Consider the following 19287-nt stretch of genomic DNA (forward strand, 5'->3'; position numbering starts at 1 on the left):
AACTTTTTGGAGTAGTGATAATATTGATAATAATCTGATCTTGACAGTAGTGATCAATAAAAAGCTATCATACCCTTTGAAATCATCTAAGAAAAGTAAGGTGCACTTTACACTAATTTAAAAATGGGACCACAGCGTCTGAGACCATGTCTGGCCGCGGCAAGGGCGGGAAGGCCTGGGCAAGGGCGGCGCCAAGCGGCACCGCAAGGTGTTGCACGACAACATCCAAGGCATCACCAAGCCTGCCATTCGCCGCCTGGCCCACTGCGGCGGCGTCAAGCGCATCTCGCGGCTCACCTACGAGGAGACCTGCGGTGTGCTTAGGGTTTTCCTGGAGAACGTCAAGTGCGACGCCATCACCTACACCGAACACACCAAGCACAAGACCGTCACCATGGACGTGGTCTATGCGCTCAAGCGCCAGGGCTGCACCCTTGCGCCAACGGATTCGGGGGCTGAGCACATCTTTGTCTCCATCCAAACCAACCGAAAACCAAAGGCCCTTTTCAGGGCGGCTAGAAAAAAAAAGTACCCTTTCTCACCTTAGATTTAATACTAAAATAAAACCTCAATCATATGACATTTTACTTTGGAATAAAACACAAAGGTAAAAAGTCTGCTTCTTAGCTTTTCAGTAGGTGAAGCACATTCAATTGTTCTGATATTATATAGTCTTGGAACCACAAAATTGCCATTTTATATTCATAACAATTGAGAAAAGTTTGTCAAAAATTAAGACATCTACAAAGCTGGGGCTGAAGCAATTGTATAGCAGCTATACCTGCACTGCAAGAGGCTGACTTGGGTTTGATTCCTGGCAGCCCATATGACCCATCTCTCCTTCCCACCATACTGCATCAGGAGTCAATCCTGAGTTTATGGCCTGGATTATGTCATGAGCATTGTTGGATATAGCCCCTTTAAACAGAATAAATAAATAAATGAATAAGAAACAAAGCAAGCCACCTAAACTTCTACCCACGCATCTACATAAAACAGACAAAATACAAAAGTTTCTATTAAAAGGGAAGATAATCAAAACTCTTTAGTGGATAAAATCTCTCCCCATAACTTTGAATATTATGGGGCTGGAGAGGTGGCGCTAGAGGTAAGGTGTGTCTGCCTTGCAAGCGCCCCCCCATCCCATGTGCCCCCCCCCCAAGCCAGGGGCGATTTCTGAGCACATAGCCAGGAGTAACCCCTGAATGACAAACGCGTGTGGCCAAAAAACCAAAAAAAGAAAAAAAACCCAACAAAAAGAACTTTGAATATTAGTTACATATAATTAAGATATTACAGATACAAAAATATTATAACTAAAAATTTAAAGCCATAGTTTAAGGAAATAAATGGGCATACATATCAAGCATATTAATAGAAACAGCCAGCAGTCATGATATAGGTCCTTGTAAAACTGATCTATACATTTAGCGAATCCCAATCAAATCACAGCAAACTAGTTTATGGATATCAACAAATTGCTTTCTAAATTTATAATGGAGAGGAATCAGACCTAGATTATCCAATACTATACTGAATGAAGGATAATAAACCCGACAGCTTGACTTCAATGACACTATACAAAACTACAGTAATTAAGACAGTATGGTATTGGCAAAAAAATAAATAGAACAATGGAACAGAGTAGAGAACTGATAAAATGATTCATTTAAATATAGTTAGCTGCTTTGACAAAGGTAAAGGCAATACAATAAAGACAACTTTTTTCAATGAATGATACTGAGCTGGATAGCTATCAACTGTTCCCCCATAAAATAAACATGCAGATATTGAATTATTTAAAAAAATTAAAAAATATATTAAATGTAAATATGGACCAGAATATTCCTAGTTTTTGTTTGTCTGTTTTGGCCACATCCAGTGGTGCTCAGGGGTTACTCCTGGCTCTGTGCTCAGGAACTGCTCCCGGTAGGATCAGAGAACCATATGGGATGCTGGGAATCGAACCCAGGTCCATCCATGTTGGCCACATGCAAGGCAAATGCTCTATTACTGTGCTATTTCTTTGACCCCAGAAAAGTACTAGTTTTATAAATTTTTTTTAAGAAAACAGAGATGTGCCTGGGTTTGAAAATAACTTTTTAAAATGGTAAGCTCCACAAAACCTAATAAAACCACAGAGAACTAGGGAGAAGAGATGAATAGACACTTTCTAAGGAAGACCCCGACAGTTGGCCAATAAACACATGAAAACATGCTCACCATCACTCATCATTAGGAAAACTCAAATCAAGACAACGAGGTACCACCTTATACCAGTGAAGATGGCACACATCAAAAATAATGGGACCAATCTCTATTGTTGGGGATGTGGTAAGAAAGGAACTCTCATCCACTGCTGGTGGGAATGTTGTCTGGTTCAACCCCTATGAAAAACAGTATGGAGGGTGCTTAGGAAACTCAGAATTGGGCTACCATATGACCTGGCAATAGCACTCCTGGGTATCTATCCCCAAGAAGAAAGGATATCCATCCCAAAAGCATGCATGAACTCCACTATTTATCACAGCACTCAGCAGAATAGCCAAAATTTGGAACCAACCTCAATGACCAACAACAGATGAGTGGATCATGAAGATGTGGTATTTATACACAATGGAACACTACATAGCACTTAAAAATGATACAATCATGGATTTTGCAGCAACATGAGTGGATCTAGAAAATATTATGTTAAATGAAGTAAGCCAGAAGAAGGATAAATACAGAATGATAGCATTTCTTTGATGTATATAGAATAGATACATTTACATATAGTACTCCATGAACAAATACAAGGGTCAAAAGGGCAGAAACTCCAAACACTGTAGGTACCAACATGTAACGAGAAGTGTTCAAATGAAGTAGAAAGGAAGCAAAACAAAGCTGTGACTATCCATTATAACTTAAAGAAACCAGCAACAGTGAAAACAGCAGTTTAGAGTGAACAAGTTTGCAATCAACCTCTAACTACAAAGACCTATAATAAGGTCCTAACTGATTTATCCACAGAACCAGGTACAGAAAATGATTGTAAGCATTGGACACCTGCTGTAGTGATTACTAACAATGTTTTAGTGACACAATTTTACCAGGTAAAAAATAACACTTCAGCTTTTTATGTCCACAGTGGTCCTTGAAAACATAGGGTGGACACCCTAATTTTAAACATGGGTGTCCAATCATATTGGATACCATATACCAGGGGTCCTCAAACTTTTTAAACAGGGGGCCAGTTCATTGTCCCTCAGACCATTGGAGGGTCTGACTATAGTAAAAACAAAACTTATGAACAAATTCCTTTTTTTTTTTTTTTGGGCCACACCCGGCAGTGCTCAGGGGTCACTCCTGGCTGTCTGCTCAGAAATAGCTCCTGACAGGCACGGGGGACCATATGGGACACCGGGATTCGAACCAACCACCTTTGGTCCTGGATCGGATGTTTGCAAGGCAAACACCGCTGTGCTATCTCTCCGGGCCCAAATTCTTATGCACACTGCATATATCTTATTTTGCTATGAAGAAACAAAACAGATACAAATACAATATGTGGCCTGCGGGCCATAGTTTGAGGACCACTGCTGGCATATACAGTGCTCATTATGACAATATCTCGATAAAATACTCTAATTTACCCGTTTTCTTTTGTTTATGGATCTTCTATTAGGATCCAAAGCATATGATCATTCAGACCACTGGAGCAGTCAATGGCACACCACAGAACTTATGTTACAGGTCCCATTCATCAAACACATTTTTGCAAACTACTACAGTTCCTTTATATTCCTTTTTTCTCTCTCTTTCTCTTTTTGTCCCTATTTCTTCTTTCCCTCTCTCCTTGATTCTTCTTTATCAATTCAATCTTTTTAAAACTTATTTCTATTGTAATTACTTATTTTTTTTCTCCCCTCTTATCTTTTGTTTTCCCCCCTCTTTCTCTCCTAATCTATATCTTAAGCCAATTATTATCTTTTCTTAACTCAAGTTTATCTCTTAAGAGCACAGACCCAGCCTAGGAGGGTCAGGATTTTAACAACAACCTAAGAATAGATCACTAATGTCTGTCTTTATGTGGGCATGAGTTTGTAGACAGTGGACTCCCCTCTGATTCCCAAACCTAAAATGTAAACAATCCATGCCTAAAGTGTATACAGCCCCTCTTATATATTATCCCCCTCTTTCTTTCAGAAATCCTAATATCCTTTCACTACCTCCCCAACCCTGATCCAACATCTCTCCTTATTTAACCCTCTTTACCCTCACTTCTTAATTCATTAGGTACTGAGATGGACCTCCTGGCCCCATAAGCCACCACCCAGCTCCCAAAGTGAAAGGACACCCTCTCAGTCCCATATCTCATATACCAGCAAGAAACAACAATCAACACTCCTGATGACTCATACTTTCTGGTCCTCCTTCTCACCCTCCCAAATGTAGACTGTTACATACCCCAACCCAATGACACTACCTGATCCCTTATGGTCGCAAATCATTTCTCAAACTCAACAAGCCCATGGTGTGTGATGAAAATGTACCTTGGATTTCACTCCTCACAAGAATATTTCAAAAGATTTAATTGGGAAGCCTATATGTCCTTTATATGTTTAATACCTTTATAATATTACCACTTAGTCTGTTGATTCTCAAATGTAAGAGCCTCTTAAATAACGTATTTTCTTTAATTCCTTTCTTAAATTTATTTTTAGTTATTTCTTCTACTATATATATACATATATATATATATTTTTTTTCTTTTTCCTTTTTAACTTCACCTGTCTTGGTTCTGCTTGGTACGAAAACCTACAAGAAAACCTCCTGCCTGGGATAAAAGCTCAGGTCAAAACCAGGGCACAGAGATTGTGTAGCCTGACATTCTTACCCCCAAATGTACCAGCAATATAATTTGGCACCATTTATTGCAAAGGCATACTAAAAAAAAGGGAAATCTTACATATAAAAACGATCTCTTATCTACTAGGGATAAGAACCAATACATTTTATAATACAGAGGCACCTCCGACCCTGAGCATGTGTCATGTGAACCCAACTTAAGACTCCATATGATTGGACAACGACCATCCAACCCAAAATCCCAGAAGCCAGATGTGGAACCGACACAGGTCCCAGCAACAGCACCAGAAACCAAACTCCTCCCTGGGAAATTTCTAATACTGCTCTGGCACCAACTTGCATCAGTTTTGATATGACATTCTGACATGAGGAAACGGCAAGAACTTAATCTAAGAGAGGGTTGCCATATCTCATCACCTAAATGGTATGATGAAATCAGAAGACATGTCATCCACTGCTCTATGCAAAAACCAAAATTGCTAACTACAGAAGATGGATTTTAACAAACATGGTCTGGGCAGAACCTATTGTGGAACCAATGAGAAAAGATCCTAGTTTAGACCTTGGCCTAGAAGTCATACAAAAAACCAAGATCTCTAATTCCAGAGGTCTGACTTTGACAACTGTGACTAAGCAAAACTTCTGGAACCACATTGAAAGACTCTATCCCAGGCTTTGTCCTAGGATCTGAGCAAAAAACAAGAGCACTAATAACAGAAGACTGATTACAACAACAGTGATGGATCAGAACTTCTAGAATAGTAAAGAAAAACTCTTGATTAGCCTTCATCCTATGACCTACACAAATACCAAGATCTCTAACTATAAAGGCCTGATGTTATCATCCACAACTGAACAGAAAGTTTCCTAGCACTATAAAAAGACCTTGGGGTGTGAAAATGAGCGTGTATAAAGCCTGCAGTTGTTCCCATGGCAGTATGTTTCAAGGGCAGAGAAACTCTGTATATTTTAGGCCATGGGAATTCCCTTTCAAATTTACTAATACTGTGCCTTTGCAAAAACCTTTTTAAGTAGTTCCTGGTTTGGTTATTTTTTGGGTTTGGGTTTTTTGACTTCGTTGTTGTTTTGACTTGTTTTTTTTTTTGTTTGTTTTTATAGTTGTTGGTTCTGAATTTTTTGTTTGTTCTTTTTTTGTATTATTGTTGCTACTGCTTTGTTGTTTTCATTTTTGTCTTGTTTTACCTTTTTCTTCTTTTCTCCTTTTCTTCTTCTAACTTGATATTTATAACACCTTCACGAACTCCTATTTTTTTTTCTTTCACTCTTCCCTTTTCTTTTATCTCCAACAAAACCACATTACTGGAATCATCTTGTTCAGCCTCATAATTTGGGGTGGGGGAATGGATGATACCAGGACCAGATAGTCATATGAACATTTAGTGGAAATAAAAAAAATGATCAGACATGAACACTAAACCCAAAGTCAACGACAACAAAATCAATACCCAATCTACAACAAGCTGTACAAATGGGGAGCAGTTACACTAGTATTATGGGGGTAAAGGAGGCAAATATGGGATGCATGCTGGGAACAGGGGTGGAGGGAGGACAACACTGGTGGTGTGAATGCCTCTCATTCACTGTCACTATGTGCCTTAAATATTACTGTGAAAGATTGGAATTCACTTTGACCACAATAAAAATTAAAAAAGAGAAAATAACTCTTTAGATGCAACACCGAATTTACAATGAAATAATAAAAAATCAAGAAGCTAAACTTCATTGAAATTAAAAATTATTGTGTAACAGACTGTATCAAGAGTAGTACAATGCAAATTATTAGTAATCCTCTCTCAAAGATATAAAGAATATGGGAAGAACTATTGCTTAGAGAAATTTTTACTGAGAACTTTCTCACTCTGAGAACTGAATAACCCAGATTCAAGATACTATGGCTTCAAAGAGAACAAAATTAGATGAATTCAAAGTCATTAATAATTAAAATAATAAAAGCCAAAGACAAAGAATCCAGAGAGCAGTGAAATCAAACAAATAACATGTTTGTGCATATATATACAGAGGATTTCAGAGGTAAATCATTTGGTAATCTCAAGGCAAATTTATTGAGTGGGCATAACCAAGAAGAGGCAATTAGAATCTGACCACCCCATAAAGGCTGATTTCTAAGCACAGGTTAAGAAAATAAAAGATGCCAAGAAGTGTTGAAAACACTTCTAAAAAATACTTTAAAAACTGTAATCCATTTAAACTAGTGCATTGAATTCCTTCATTTCAATAATCTCAATATTAACAACCTGGACACATCAATCAAAAGAGAGAATGGCTAGATGGATCATAAAACTCAACCTAATTTTTTGTTGCTTGCAACAGACATACCTAACTAGCTTTGGTAAACATCAAAGGAATTGATAGAAAACAATTTTACAAATAGTTTCCTGGTCAGCAGTATAAAATTTACCATGGGGTGGGGGTTGGTGTGAGGATACAATCACAACAACTCAAAAGGCAGAGAACAAGTAAGATGAATAATGTGTTTAAGATTTCAGATTCCACTAGGAAGAAAAATATCAGTTATAAGAAGAAAAGGAAGCAAAGACTGTATTAAAATAAATAAAGGTTGTGTATCTCCCAAACTAAAAAATAGGAAGCAGGAAAAACACCAAATATTCTTAAATCCTAAACTGCATACATGAAAACATACCATTATCAAAAGTAATTGCTAATAAAATCATATTGAAGACTTTTTTCTTTTTAGTTTTTGAGCCACACCTGTATGTGCTCAGGGGATACTCCTGGCTCTGCGCTCAGAAGTCGCTCCTGGCAGGCTTGGGGACCATATGGAATGCCCAGAATTGAACCTGGGTTCATCCTAGATTGGCTGTATGCAAGGCAAATGCTTGCCTTACTGCTGTGCTCCGGCCCTAAAGGCTTCTATAGTAAAGGAAAGGTAATGTGCAAAGGCCCAGCATGTGTGACATAGTTGCCTCTAAAACATTCAACACTGTTTTAACGATTTCCCAAAAACAAATGAACACATGGTCTCCACAATTGCATATGGAATATTCTCAAGGAAATAGCACAAACTGGTACATAGAAGTTGTAATGAGTATGTGAAAATTGAAATCATATCAAGCATTATGACTTTTTTCACTATAATGATAAAAGACTAACCACAAAAATCAACCACCAAAAAAAAAAAAAAACAAAAAACAAAAAACGAAAAAAAAACCAACAGAAAACAAAACAAAACAAAAATAAAATAGAAAAACACCGAACATGACAAGACTAAACATCTTTCTGAAGGTTCACTGATTTTCTTCAAATAAAAAATTTCTTGGGAACAATACAGAGGTGAATTATCAGAATGATGGGACACGGCAAAAACAGTTTTAAAGCTCACTTTTACAAGGACCACATCAATGAACAAAGAAAGTTTCAAGAAAAGTGGAGGCATCATGCTCCCTGAATTCAAACCATATTACAAGAGATGCTAATTACAACAATGTTGCATTGGAATAAAAGTAGGCACTGGCTAATGGAGCAGACTGAAGAAACAAATCCATCATATATGTATATGCCTATACATATGTACACACATATATCAGTTCTATGTTAACAAAGCCAAAAAGCAAACAAGATAAAAAGAAATCTCATGGACAAAGAGTTTTCCAAATGGTACTAGGAAAACTAGACAGTGAGTGGATAAAAAACAACACTTAATAAAATACTACAAACTAACTTAACAACACTTAAAACACTATAAACTAACTCAAGATAAATTTATGGTTTATACTATCAAACTTGAAGCTATTAAATATATTAAACTATAAAAAAGAAATATGTATTATATATGTCTATAAAACATATAGAAAGCAAGTACTACACTACAAGACCTCAACATGTATTTGAAGACTCAACTAATTGCAAATGTATCAAAAGCAAGCAAGAATAGATAAATGGCACATACTAAATCAAAATGATTCAAATCAGCAAAAAAAAAAAAAAAAAACTAAAAGGACAAACTGGCAAAAGGAAGAAATATTTATATTATGCATTGAAAAAAGGGTTTTGAAAAATATAAAAATCAAAATAATGAGTTATAACCTCACCTATGGGATTTTTTACATTAAAAATAATAAAAATATGTTGGTGAGGATGTAAAACAATCCTTTAATATGAAATAGGCTGAAACATTCATTGAAAGAATATTTTCACAATGTCCTAAACATGAAATCAACCACAACTTATCAACAGATGACTAGAAAAAGCATCTTTCAGTATAAATACTAAATAGAGTAACACTTTGCCAAAAGATAAAATTGTTTCCTTTGGAACCAACTGTATTTTTATGTAATTATATTAAGTGAAATAAGGAAATATTAAAGAAAGAAAGCAAATTGGCAAGAAAAACAACTTTTAGATCACTGAAAACTATGGTGGGTAGTCAGAGCAAAAGACAAAAGGAAAAGCTGACAGAAATGAAAAGTAGGCTCTTTCTGGTGGTGGGATGGCACTGGAATTTTGCAGTGGGAATGGTGTCAATTACGTAAAGATATGAAACTAAACTTCTGAAATCCTGTAATATTTTAAAACTGACAAAACTAAAATCTAAAAAAACCCCACAGCAGTGAGGTACCACTATATGGCCAAATCCAGAACATAGACAGCATCAAATATTTGTGAAGTTATGTAGCAAGAAGCTTTCAATTATATTCATAACAGAGAATACTTCACTTTGAATGACAATTTTGCAGTTTCTTATAAAACTAAACATACTTTTAACATATAATCCAGCAATTGTGCACCACGATATCAAGAGTTGAAAACATATTCACACATAAATCTACACAGAAATGTTTAAAGTAGCTTTATTCATAATTGCTGAAACTTGGAAGCAACTTTGATGCTCCAGACAATGGACTACTAATTACTGCTAAAAAGTTATTAAGTTGTTAAGCTATGAAAAGAAACAGAGAAACCTTAAAGCCATATTATTAAGTGAAAGACATCAATATGAAATGGTCTGAACTATAATTTAATTATATGACAATCCTAGAAAAGGCAGTACAAAGAAGACAGGAGAAAGGCAGTGTTGCAGTGGATGAGGGAGATAGCTCAATGGACTGTGTGCATGCTTGCCTACGTTTAAACCTGTTACTCTCACAGCACTTCCCACCACAAAGCTGGGAGTAGTTTTGAGGATCACTGGGTGTGGTCTCTCAAATCAAAAGAAAGTCAGCACTGCTATGGCAAAGAGAAATAACTGGTGAACAGTAGAACATAAAGAATTTTTATAGCAGTGCAACTATTCTTCAAAGTATTCTGTTTAGAAGCTTGTACAGTTATCAAATCTACAGAATAAAAACTTTAAAACACCAAAGAAATTTTTATATAATCTGTTGTCTTTGGATAATGTTCCTAGGTAATTAGACGTTTAAAGTAGGAGAGCTTGTGTGTATGTGGGCAGGGCACAGGCAAAAATGATCTGCACCCCTCCCCCCTCAATTTGCAGTAATTTTAAATGCTCTAAAAAACCCCAAAAAGGCTAAAAATCTGACTCAATAAATAGGATGTCTGATATGATGCAATATATCAAGAAGTACATCAAACTACCTATGCAATATTCTTGCCAGTAGTATGCTTAACTTGAAACTAAACACAAAGAAACAACCAGACAAATCTAAACTGAAAGACAAGTCTAGAGCCTCCTGTCCAGTTGACTGTGAACATTGCCTGGGAAGATCATGCCCTTGAGAAACTCTCCAAAACAGAATGCAACCACAGTAGTCACCCGAGGACAATTCAGGCTCTTTAACATTGATAGCAAAAATTTTAAGTAGTAAAAATAAATGAAACAAATATCTAACTCAAAGGAATAAAAAAAAAAAAAAAGAACAGTAACTACAGAAAGGATAATATTATTAATGAGTTAAACCCCAGCAAAACCCCAACAAATATAAGAACAGTTTCTTTAACATACATAACCCTAAGGAAATAAAACTGAAACGTAGGTGAAATAAGTTATTTTTGAGGAAAATATTAAAAACAGGAAATTTATTAAACTTGGCTCTGATAGAAATACAAAGATTAAGCAAATACAAATCACTTTAATGAATGAATAGAAAGTTAGGAAAGATTTACTTCACCAAAAAGCACAAGTAGTCCAAAATAAGGGGGGGTGGATCAGAGAACCCTTTTTTCATCTTTTTTTTTAATTTTTCTATTATCTTCTGATGTTTCCTATTGTAGGAGGGGCCCTACTGATCCAGTACAAATGGCCTTTGCAAAGGGTGGCTAATTCCTTAAAATAATAAACAAATGATTTGGGAGCACAACTCTCATGTGCAAGCCAAGAAGTTAAACACTCAAAAAATGTGCCAGTATTTCCTCTGCCTTAGATCTTACTATAAGACAGAAAACAGCTATTCCATCCCCAATTCTGTCAAAAATGATTCAAAGTAACTGACCCTAAATTCCACAGAATTAATAATACCATAGAAATTCCATAAAGGCTCTGTTCTATTATTTTCCTTAACACCTGTTCTATCTTCTGGTGATATTTGGTATTTCCCCATGGCCCTACCACAGATGGAATGGCATCTGTTTCAGAAGAGACAAGCATAACAAAAAAACACATAATTTAGGAATACAAGTAGAATTTATAAATATAATTTATTACATTCATCAATTTAAGGAGATAATGAAAAATTAAAAAAAAATTTAGCACCTAATCCTAATTAACTTACTCAATAGATTGCTTAATTTTCCTAACATACATTTATACATACATACATTTATTTATGTATTTATACATACATTTATATTTATTAAACCTTAAAAGTCAGAAAATTATTTAATAGAGAAACAGTACTTACATTGTTGCTACATGAGTAAGATACAATATAAAAGACAAAGAACTAGCCAAATGGAGAAAAGTTGATAAAATTCTGTTGATAATTAATAACCAATTTGTGTGAATCTGTATAACTAAACAACCTAACAGAAGCAATCATGAGCTAACACAACAGTAAAATAATTTATTTCAAATATGCTACTAGAACCAGAAATACAATACTCAGCAATGTGCTTGCCTTCTGGTTCAATCCTCTACATTGCATTGGTACCCCAAACACCACCGGAGTAATCCAGAATTATTCTCTGAAAATCACAAAATGTGGTCGTAAAACAAATCATAAAATGTTAAAAAATATATCCAAACAATATCTGTTAGAAAAAAGCAAAGATCATTTTCATAATAAACAAAATGATAAAATAATTAGCAAAAATATAGCAAGAAATAGGCCTTATCACTTACAGGAAAGTCTTCAAAAACTACTGAAAAAACTTTTGACTAGAACAAAAGATGTATACTCTTTTTTTTTTTTTTTTTTTTTGTGGTTTTTGGGTCACACCCGGCAGTGCTCAGGGGTTATTCCTGGCTCCAGGCTCAGAAATCGCTCCTGGCAGGCACAGGGGACCATATGGGACGCCGGGATTCGAACCGATGACCTCCTGCATGAAAGGCAAACACCTCACCTCCATGCTATCTCTCCGGCCCCAAGATGTATACTCTTTATATGAATATACTTGGTTCAACTTCAAATGTTAGATGTCTTTTCTTTATGAAAATAATTTATTGTGATTATTTGACTTAGATTAGCTGATTATAAAGTATATATTAAAGAAAGACAAATAAGGGGCCGGAGAGGTGGCGCTAGAGGTAAGGTGTCTGCCTTGCAAGCGCTAGCCAAGGAAAGAAAGATAACCAAAATCAAAAAACCTTAAGAAAAGTGGTGGTAGCAGTAAGAGAAAAATGCTTTAGACATCAGCCTTTATGATTAAAACCGTTTTATTGCATGTAGATAACTGATAGAATGAAAGAGACCAGAGACCTTAAAACAATCCAACTAAGTGGGAAAACTTGGTATCTAAAGTGAGTATGAAATTAAATTCTACAGAAAATATGAATTTAAAAAAAGAAAATAGGAAGTAAATATTTAAGGTAGTTTTCTTTCTGAATTTCAACACAAATGCAGATTGAATTCCAAATAGGTAAGAGATCTCACAGTATAATAAAATATGATACAGATATTAGAAGAAATACAAGTGAATTTTTAATAGGAATTAAACTATTGGAGAATCAGGTGAATTTTAAGAAGATAACCAATAGAATCAGTCAGAGATGGCTACACTGGTTTATGCATAAATAAAATTCTGCATAGCAAATAATATAAACTCTTTTTAAACTGCACAGATCTATAAATTAAAGAGTTCTTTAAAAATACCAAGACAAAAATAAAAAGACTAAAAAACCAACGAGAAAAAAATAGCACCGAAAACAGGAACATCAATTCATGTGTAAATATATAAATGATATTCAATCCCATTCATAGAATAACATAAATGAAAAATACCCAGAGAGATCAATTCCCAATTGTAAAGGCAATTCAATGGGCGATTAACAAAATCGTTGATGATGTGGAGAAATTTGGGTATTCTTGTTTTCACTTGTTGAAGTACAAAATATAATCTCTATGAAGGCAAATTTGGCAATTACTATCAAAACCACAAATTTAATTATTTTACCATACAATGCAACATCAAGTAATCTATGATATACAATGCTAAAAATACAAAGTGGGTATGCATTAACTATAGTACTTTTATAACAGAAAAGACTTGCAAATAACTTAAACGCTATAAGGATGGAGGTCCAGAGAACTCTATAGTGCTTGCCTTGCATGGGGTCAACCAGGGTATGTTTCCCAGCATTTCCATGTGGTCCAGTACCAGGAGAAATTCCTGAGTGCAGAGCCAGGAAAAACCCCTAAGCAAAGACAGCTGTGGCCCCAAAATTGAACCAAAACAAAACAAAAAAAGAGGAATACCACATTGGTGTCAGTTAAAGTATGTGTGTATGGTGTTTGCTTTGCACATGGTGGATCTGGATTCGATCTCCAAACCCCCAGACTCCCCCACAACCCTGCCAGAAGTGATCCCTGAGCACCACCAAGTGTGGTCCCCAAATAAACAAAACCAAGGTGATATGTGTGAATCAACAAAAACATGTGCTTGTATGAATTTCCTTACTTTGTTAAAAGAAACACTGGTAGGACAAACAAGAAACAAATGATAAACACTGAAGGAACTTCTGCATATATTTTATTAAAAATTTTTGACTTCTGAACCATGCAAGTGTTTTATATCTCAAATTAAAAATAAAATGGATAAATTCTTGGACTCATAACCTTCCATGGTTAAATAATGAGGATGTAGCATATCTAAACATCCCCATCACTATTGAGGAAATTAAAACGGTAATCAAATGTCAGTGGAATAGGCTTGAATACTCAGAAAATGTTACCCAGACATACAATTACCTAATTTTTGATAAAAAAAAAAGGCAAGAAATCCTAAATGGAGCAAGGAAAGCCTCTTCAACAAGTGGTGTTGGCACAACTGGTTAGCCACTTGCAAAAATGCGAACTCAGACCCCCCAGCTAACACCATGTATGAAGGTAAAATCCAAATGATTTAAAGACCTTGAGATCAGACCTGAACCTGAAACCATAAGGTATATAGAACAACAATCAGTGACATTGAGACGAAAGGCATCTCTAAGGAGCACTCTCCAAACAAATGGAAGCACAAATAAACAGATGGGAATATATTAAGCTAAAAGCTTTTGAACCTTGAAGGAAATAGTGCCCAGGATACAAGAGCCACTCACTGAGTGGGAGAAACTATTCACCCAATACCCATCATATAAACTAATGACTGTACTCACACACACACACACAGACACACACATACACACACAGACACACACACACAAAATCCCATCTTAAAAATCAATTTGCCTTGCACATGAAAGAGTTGGGTTTAATCCTCAGCACTCCAGATGGCACCCCTGAGCATTGCCAGGAGTAATTCCTAAATGCAGAACCAGGAATAACCCCTGAGAATTACCGGTGTGGCTTAAAAACAAAAAAATAAGTAAAAAGGTAAATAAAAAAAAATGAACTTAGCGGTTGAACAGAGTACAGGGTTAAGTCTCCTTAGAATGGTGAGACAGAGTAGTATCCCCTTTAAAAAAATCTAAATACTGTTTTCCCCAGTCTCGTCCAGCTTCTCTCTAGGAGTTTTACATATACATCTACATACATACATATACACACACACACACACACACACACACACACATATATATATATATTTTTTTGTAGGATCAGGGTATGAAAAGGGCAGTGGGAAGTTGCTGGAGACTGGTGGTACAAAGCGAAGAACATTTTCTGGACACTCCCTGCAATTAGTTTTCCTAGTACTTATAAAGAGTAGTGCTTCTAATATATGTAAAATAGAACTCACCCCGAAGTATTTGTAAACCAGAGGTGAACTGAAATTATATAGAGGAAAAGTAATCTAGCTTCAATTCAGCTGAACTCCCAAGAGAGCAAAGTTTTCAGCTTTTCATCCATACTGCCTGCAAAAGAAAAAATAGCATGCCTCTCTGGGGGAAAAAATAATAGCTATGCCACCTATTCTAAAAAGTATTAATATTTTAAAAAAATTATTGCTACTCAATAAAGAAAAAAAACAAAAGAAAATCCAATAGAAACAGACATAAACATAACACATAGGCAGAGATTATTAAGGAATTAAATTTTTTCTTAAGTGAGCAAAAATTTAGCCAGATTCAAAAAAAATTTCAAAGAAAAATGAAATCTTTAAGAATGACAAAATCCTTATTATAGAAAATTTGAGGGAGATAACACTTTAGAAATACCTCTTAGTAACTAATAGGGCATAAAACATCAGAATAAAATGAATATGGATACATATTAGCCACCTTGAACAAGAACACAAAAAATAAAGAAGAAAATGAAATGTTCCATAAATCAACTATTTTTTAAAAACTCAAATGTTAAGAAAAATAAAAACAAGAGTCTAAGGAAATATAACTATCACAAACAATGCGTGAAGCCCTAACTGAATTTATACAAACAAAATAAAGGACTGAGGATTTAACAACGAGGGCCTTGTTTAAGGTGAGCTCAATCTCCAAACTATGTACCGCACAGGTATAACCTGGGTGGTATCCAGCATTGCTGAGAGCAAGCAGCACCTATCACAGGGTCCAAGCATTGAACCATTTCGGCTGGGTATGACTGGAATGGAGCCATCTCCAATTATAAAGTATATTTGAGAAACAATAAAGAAATAAATATATGAACTAGATAATACATAAAATTAAGGAATTACTTTTAACAATCTCAAAGTGATAGTATTGTATTATTAAGTAGATGATCCTTATTAGAAGAAGCGTAAGGGGAAAGCTCTCTCCCTAGCTTGGGTGTGCTGGGAGCCTTGGTAGGTCCCCAGCCATCCCCTCTCCTGCCCCCTGGCCTCCAGGCCTTCCTGGGGTGGCAGCCCAGGCGGCCAGACAAGGTGGGTGTCGGGTGGTCCCTCCTGGAGGGGGTCCCAAGCTTTCCCTGCCCTTCCCTCGGTGAAGGGGGGGAGGGCACAGGGAGGAGGGCAGGTAGAGCCTGGCTTCCGGTTCTCTACCGAATTCTTTCTTTTCTGGAGGCTAGCTCTAGCCAGCATGGGGTCTGGGAAGTCCCCAGGTCGAATTATAACAAAGGGTAGGGTCTCCTTGTATTTAGGCCAAGGCTTTTCCGTTCCATGTCCCTCATATTTTGATGGGCCTATGCAAACAAAAACTGCAACTCTTAACACCGTTTTTACAGTGCTCCTTTGACTCTAATCCAAAAAAAAAAAATCCACTTAAACTTTTGAGGTTAACAAACTAATATGCATGTGCAAGGAAATGTAAGAAAATAGTATGCCTTCAAAGTTTAAGGAGTTATATATAAATTTTATGGCCTTAGATTGCTTTGTGTACTGCTAAGAAATGTTATAATGTACTACAATCTGGGGACTTGAGGGACAAAGTAATTATACATGGATTCTATTTTACTTTTCTTAATGTTCTTTGGCTGAAAGTTCAAAATTAAGGTATCAGCAGGGGTTTTCTTCTAAGAATTCTGTTTATGGGTGATTGTCATTCCACTGTAACTTTACCTTGTCCTCTTTCTTTGCATCTTTATTCTTTTTTTTTTAATCTTTATTTAAACACCGTGATTACAAACATGATTATAGTTGTATGACTACAGTCATGTAAAGAACACCCCCCTTCACCAGTGGCATCTTTATTCTTACAATTAAAAATAAATTTATTAAAAATAAAAAAGAAGATGCATAAGGATAAATCACTCAGAGTCAAATGGTTCACAAATAGTATTTATACTTTTTTGTGCTTAAAAAGCTTAGACAGATAAATTGAAATTATACTATACTTTTACTTTTTATTTAATGTTTAGTTTTCAAGACTTCTTATTACAAATAAAATTTCGTTAAGGAAATCTCACATAGAAATTTTTAAGCTAGGCATTCAACAAAATTTAGCATAGTAATGTCATTAAAGTGTAACTCACAAACAAATTGCTATCAAGTTTTAGTGCAACTAGAAATAAAATTTGGCCAAATCCTTTCTAAAGCCCACATTAGCTTTCAAAGTGACAAAGTTCTCTTAGAATTATCAAAACAAACTAATTATATACAATTAAAGTTAGAATTAGAGAAAACTTAAATTTTAAAGTTCAATACTGTTTTGAAGTTTCCCCAGTTTAGTTTTAAGTTAAAAATAAAGACATATATTTTTTTCTGTAGCTGATGGTTTTGGTTTTGGTTTATTCTTTTTGTAATTTTGTTGTTATTCCCTTATTTTTTTTGTTTTTGTTTTGTTTTGCTACCTTTTTCTTCATTTTTCCCTTCCTTCTTCTAAATGGATATTTATGACACCTAAATGAACTCCTCCTAGTTTTTCTTCTTTTTTGTTTGCCTTTTTTTTTTCTTTCTTTCTCCTCCTTATGGTACCAAGACCAGACAGCTGAATGTACATTTGGTGGAAATAAAAACTGATCACACATGAATACCAAATCCAAAGTCAATGACAACAGAATCAATACCCAATCTACAACAAGGTGTACAAGGGGTAACAGTTGCACTAGCATTATGGGGTTAAAGGAGGGAGATGTGGGATGCATGCTGGGAACATGGGTGGAGGGAGGACAATACTGGTGGTGGGAATGCCCCTCATTCTTTGTCACTATGTGCCTCAAATATTACTGTGAAGGAATTGTAATTCACTTTGACCACACTAAAAATTAAAAAAAAGAAAAGAAAGAAAAAAATAAAGACATAATAAAACCCCTTTTGGGACTTAATCCCATAATAAAATAAAATCTTGTTATTTTGTTAGTTCTTTTTCAGCGGTTTACCTAATAATGACCTCTTTCAGAACACTCAGCTACAATAACTATTGACAAAAACACAAAACCAAGGGTAGGGGAGATGAGGTATAAGGCAATTTCATTTTTCAAGGTACAAGCAAAATGTCCCTATGAGGACTTGACATATCAAGGTCTGTTTATGAAATAAAGTCTGATAGTCTGCAGAATACAATTTAAAAAGTGCTACTAACAGTCAGAATAAAGGTTTTAAAGAGTGATGATGCTTAATTTTCTGTCAGGAGTATATTATTACTTTCTGTTACAAGAAAAATATTTGCTTCAGTAGCACAGTCATAAGCTCAAAGAATAAGATACATATTATGTCGAATAAATTTATAATCACTTTATTTTTAGACTCAGACAAAAAAATTAAGTCAAATGTTTTCATATTAAGCATCCATTTCTACTATTATTATATTACCGTCCTTAAATTCAACTCCATAATTTTTTGACTCCAAGGGCTAGAGCAGTATCCCATATGGTCCCACAGCACCTCCAGGAGAAATTCCTTAGTGCAGATCTAGGAATAGTCCCTGAGGATTGCCAAGTGTGGAACTCCCCCAAAAACAACAATAACAACAAGATAATTCTTTGCATCTAAAACTCATTAGCACTACTTCACTATTTTTCTTTATTCAATTCATCATATCACAACCACATAATCACTAGTCACCCACTCACATAATAATAACAAAGTATATATATATTGTTAATATATATTTGCCCATCTCTTGAGTCATTAATCCTAACGAGATAAAGCTCTTTTACTACAGCTTTGTGCCTTGATTACTTATTTTTCTTATCCAATGCCCACTTTCTTTAGTCTACCTATAGAATTAATTAGCACAGCAATGAAAACATATACATATTGGACACATTTTAAGAGATTAATAAATATATAAAATAACCAAGGTTTTGTGCTTTTTGTATTTTTGTTTTTTCCCCTCCTGCCCTGGCACAGTAAATATTGGGGTCATTCGAAAAGGAATTCACTTGGCCTAAGAAATATGGGGTTTCTCTGTCCTTGGAGTATACTGTCATGGGATCACCTCTAGACTTTGCTCAGGATCATTTATTCTCCCGGTGATGTTTTTTTGGTGTG

The 19287-nt window shown here is 35.4% G+C and overlaps 1 protein-coding gene across 1 annotated transcript in view; it reads right to left on the reverse strand.

Annotated features, from left to right (window-relative positions):
* BMT2 (base methyltransferase of 25S rRNA 2 homolog) overlaps positions 1-19287 on the reverse strand; it is a 67662-nt gene that overhangs the window by 19835 nt on the left and 28540 nt on the right. The window lies entirely within an intron of this gene.

The sequence above is a fragment of the Suncus etruscus genome, chromosome 1 (assembly GCF_024139225.1).
Source record: "Suncus etruscus isolate mSunEtr1 chromosome 1, mSunEtr1.pri.cur, whole genome shotgun sequence".
NCBI lineage: Eukaryota > Metazoa > Chordata > Mammalia > Eulipotyphla > Soricidae > Suncus > Suncus etruscus.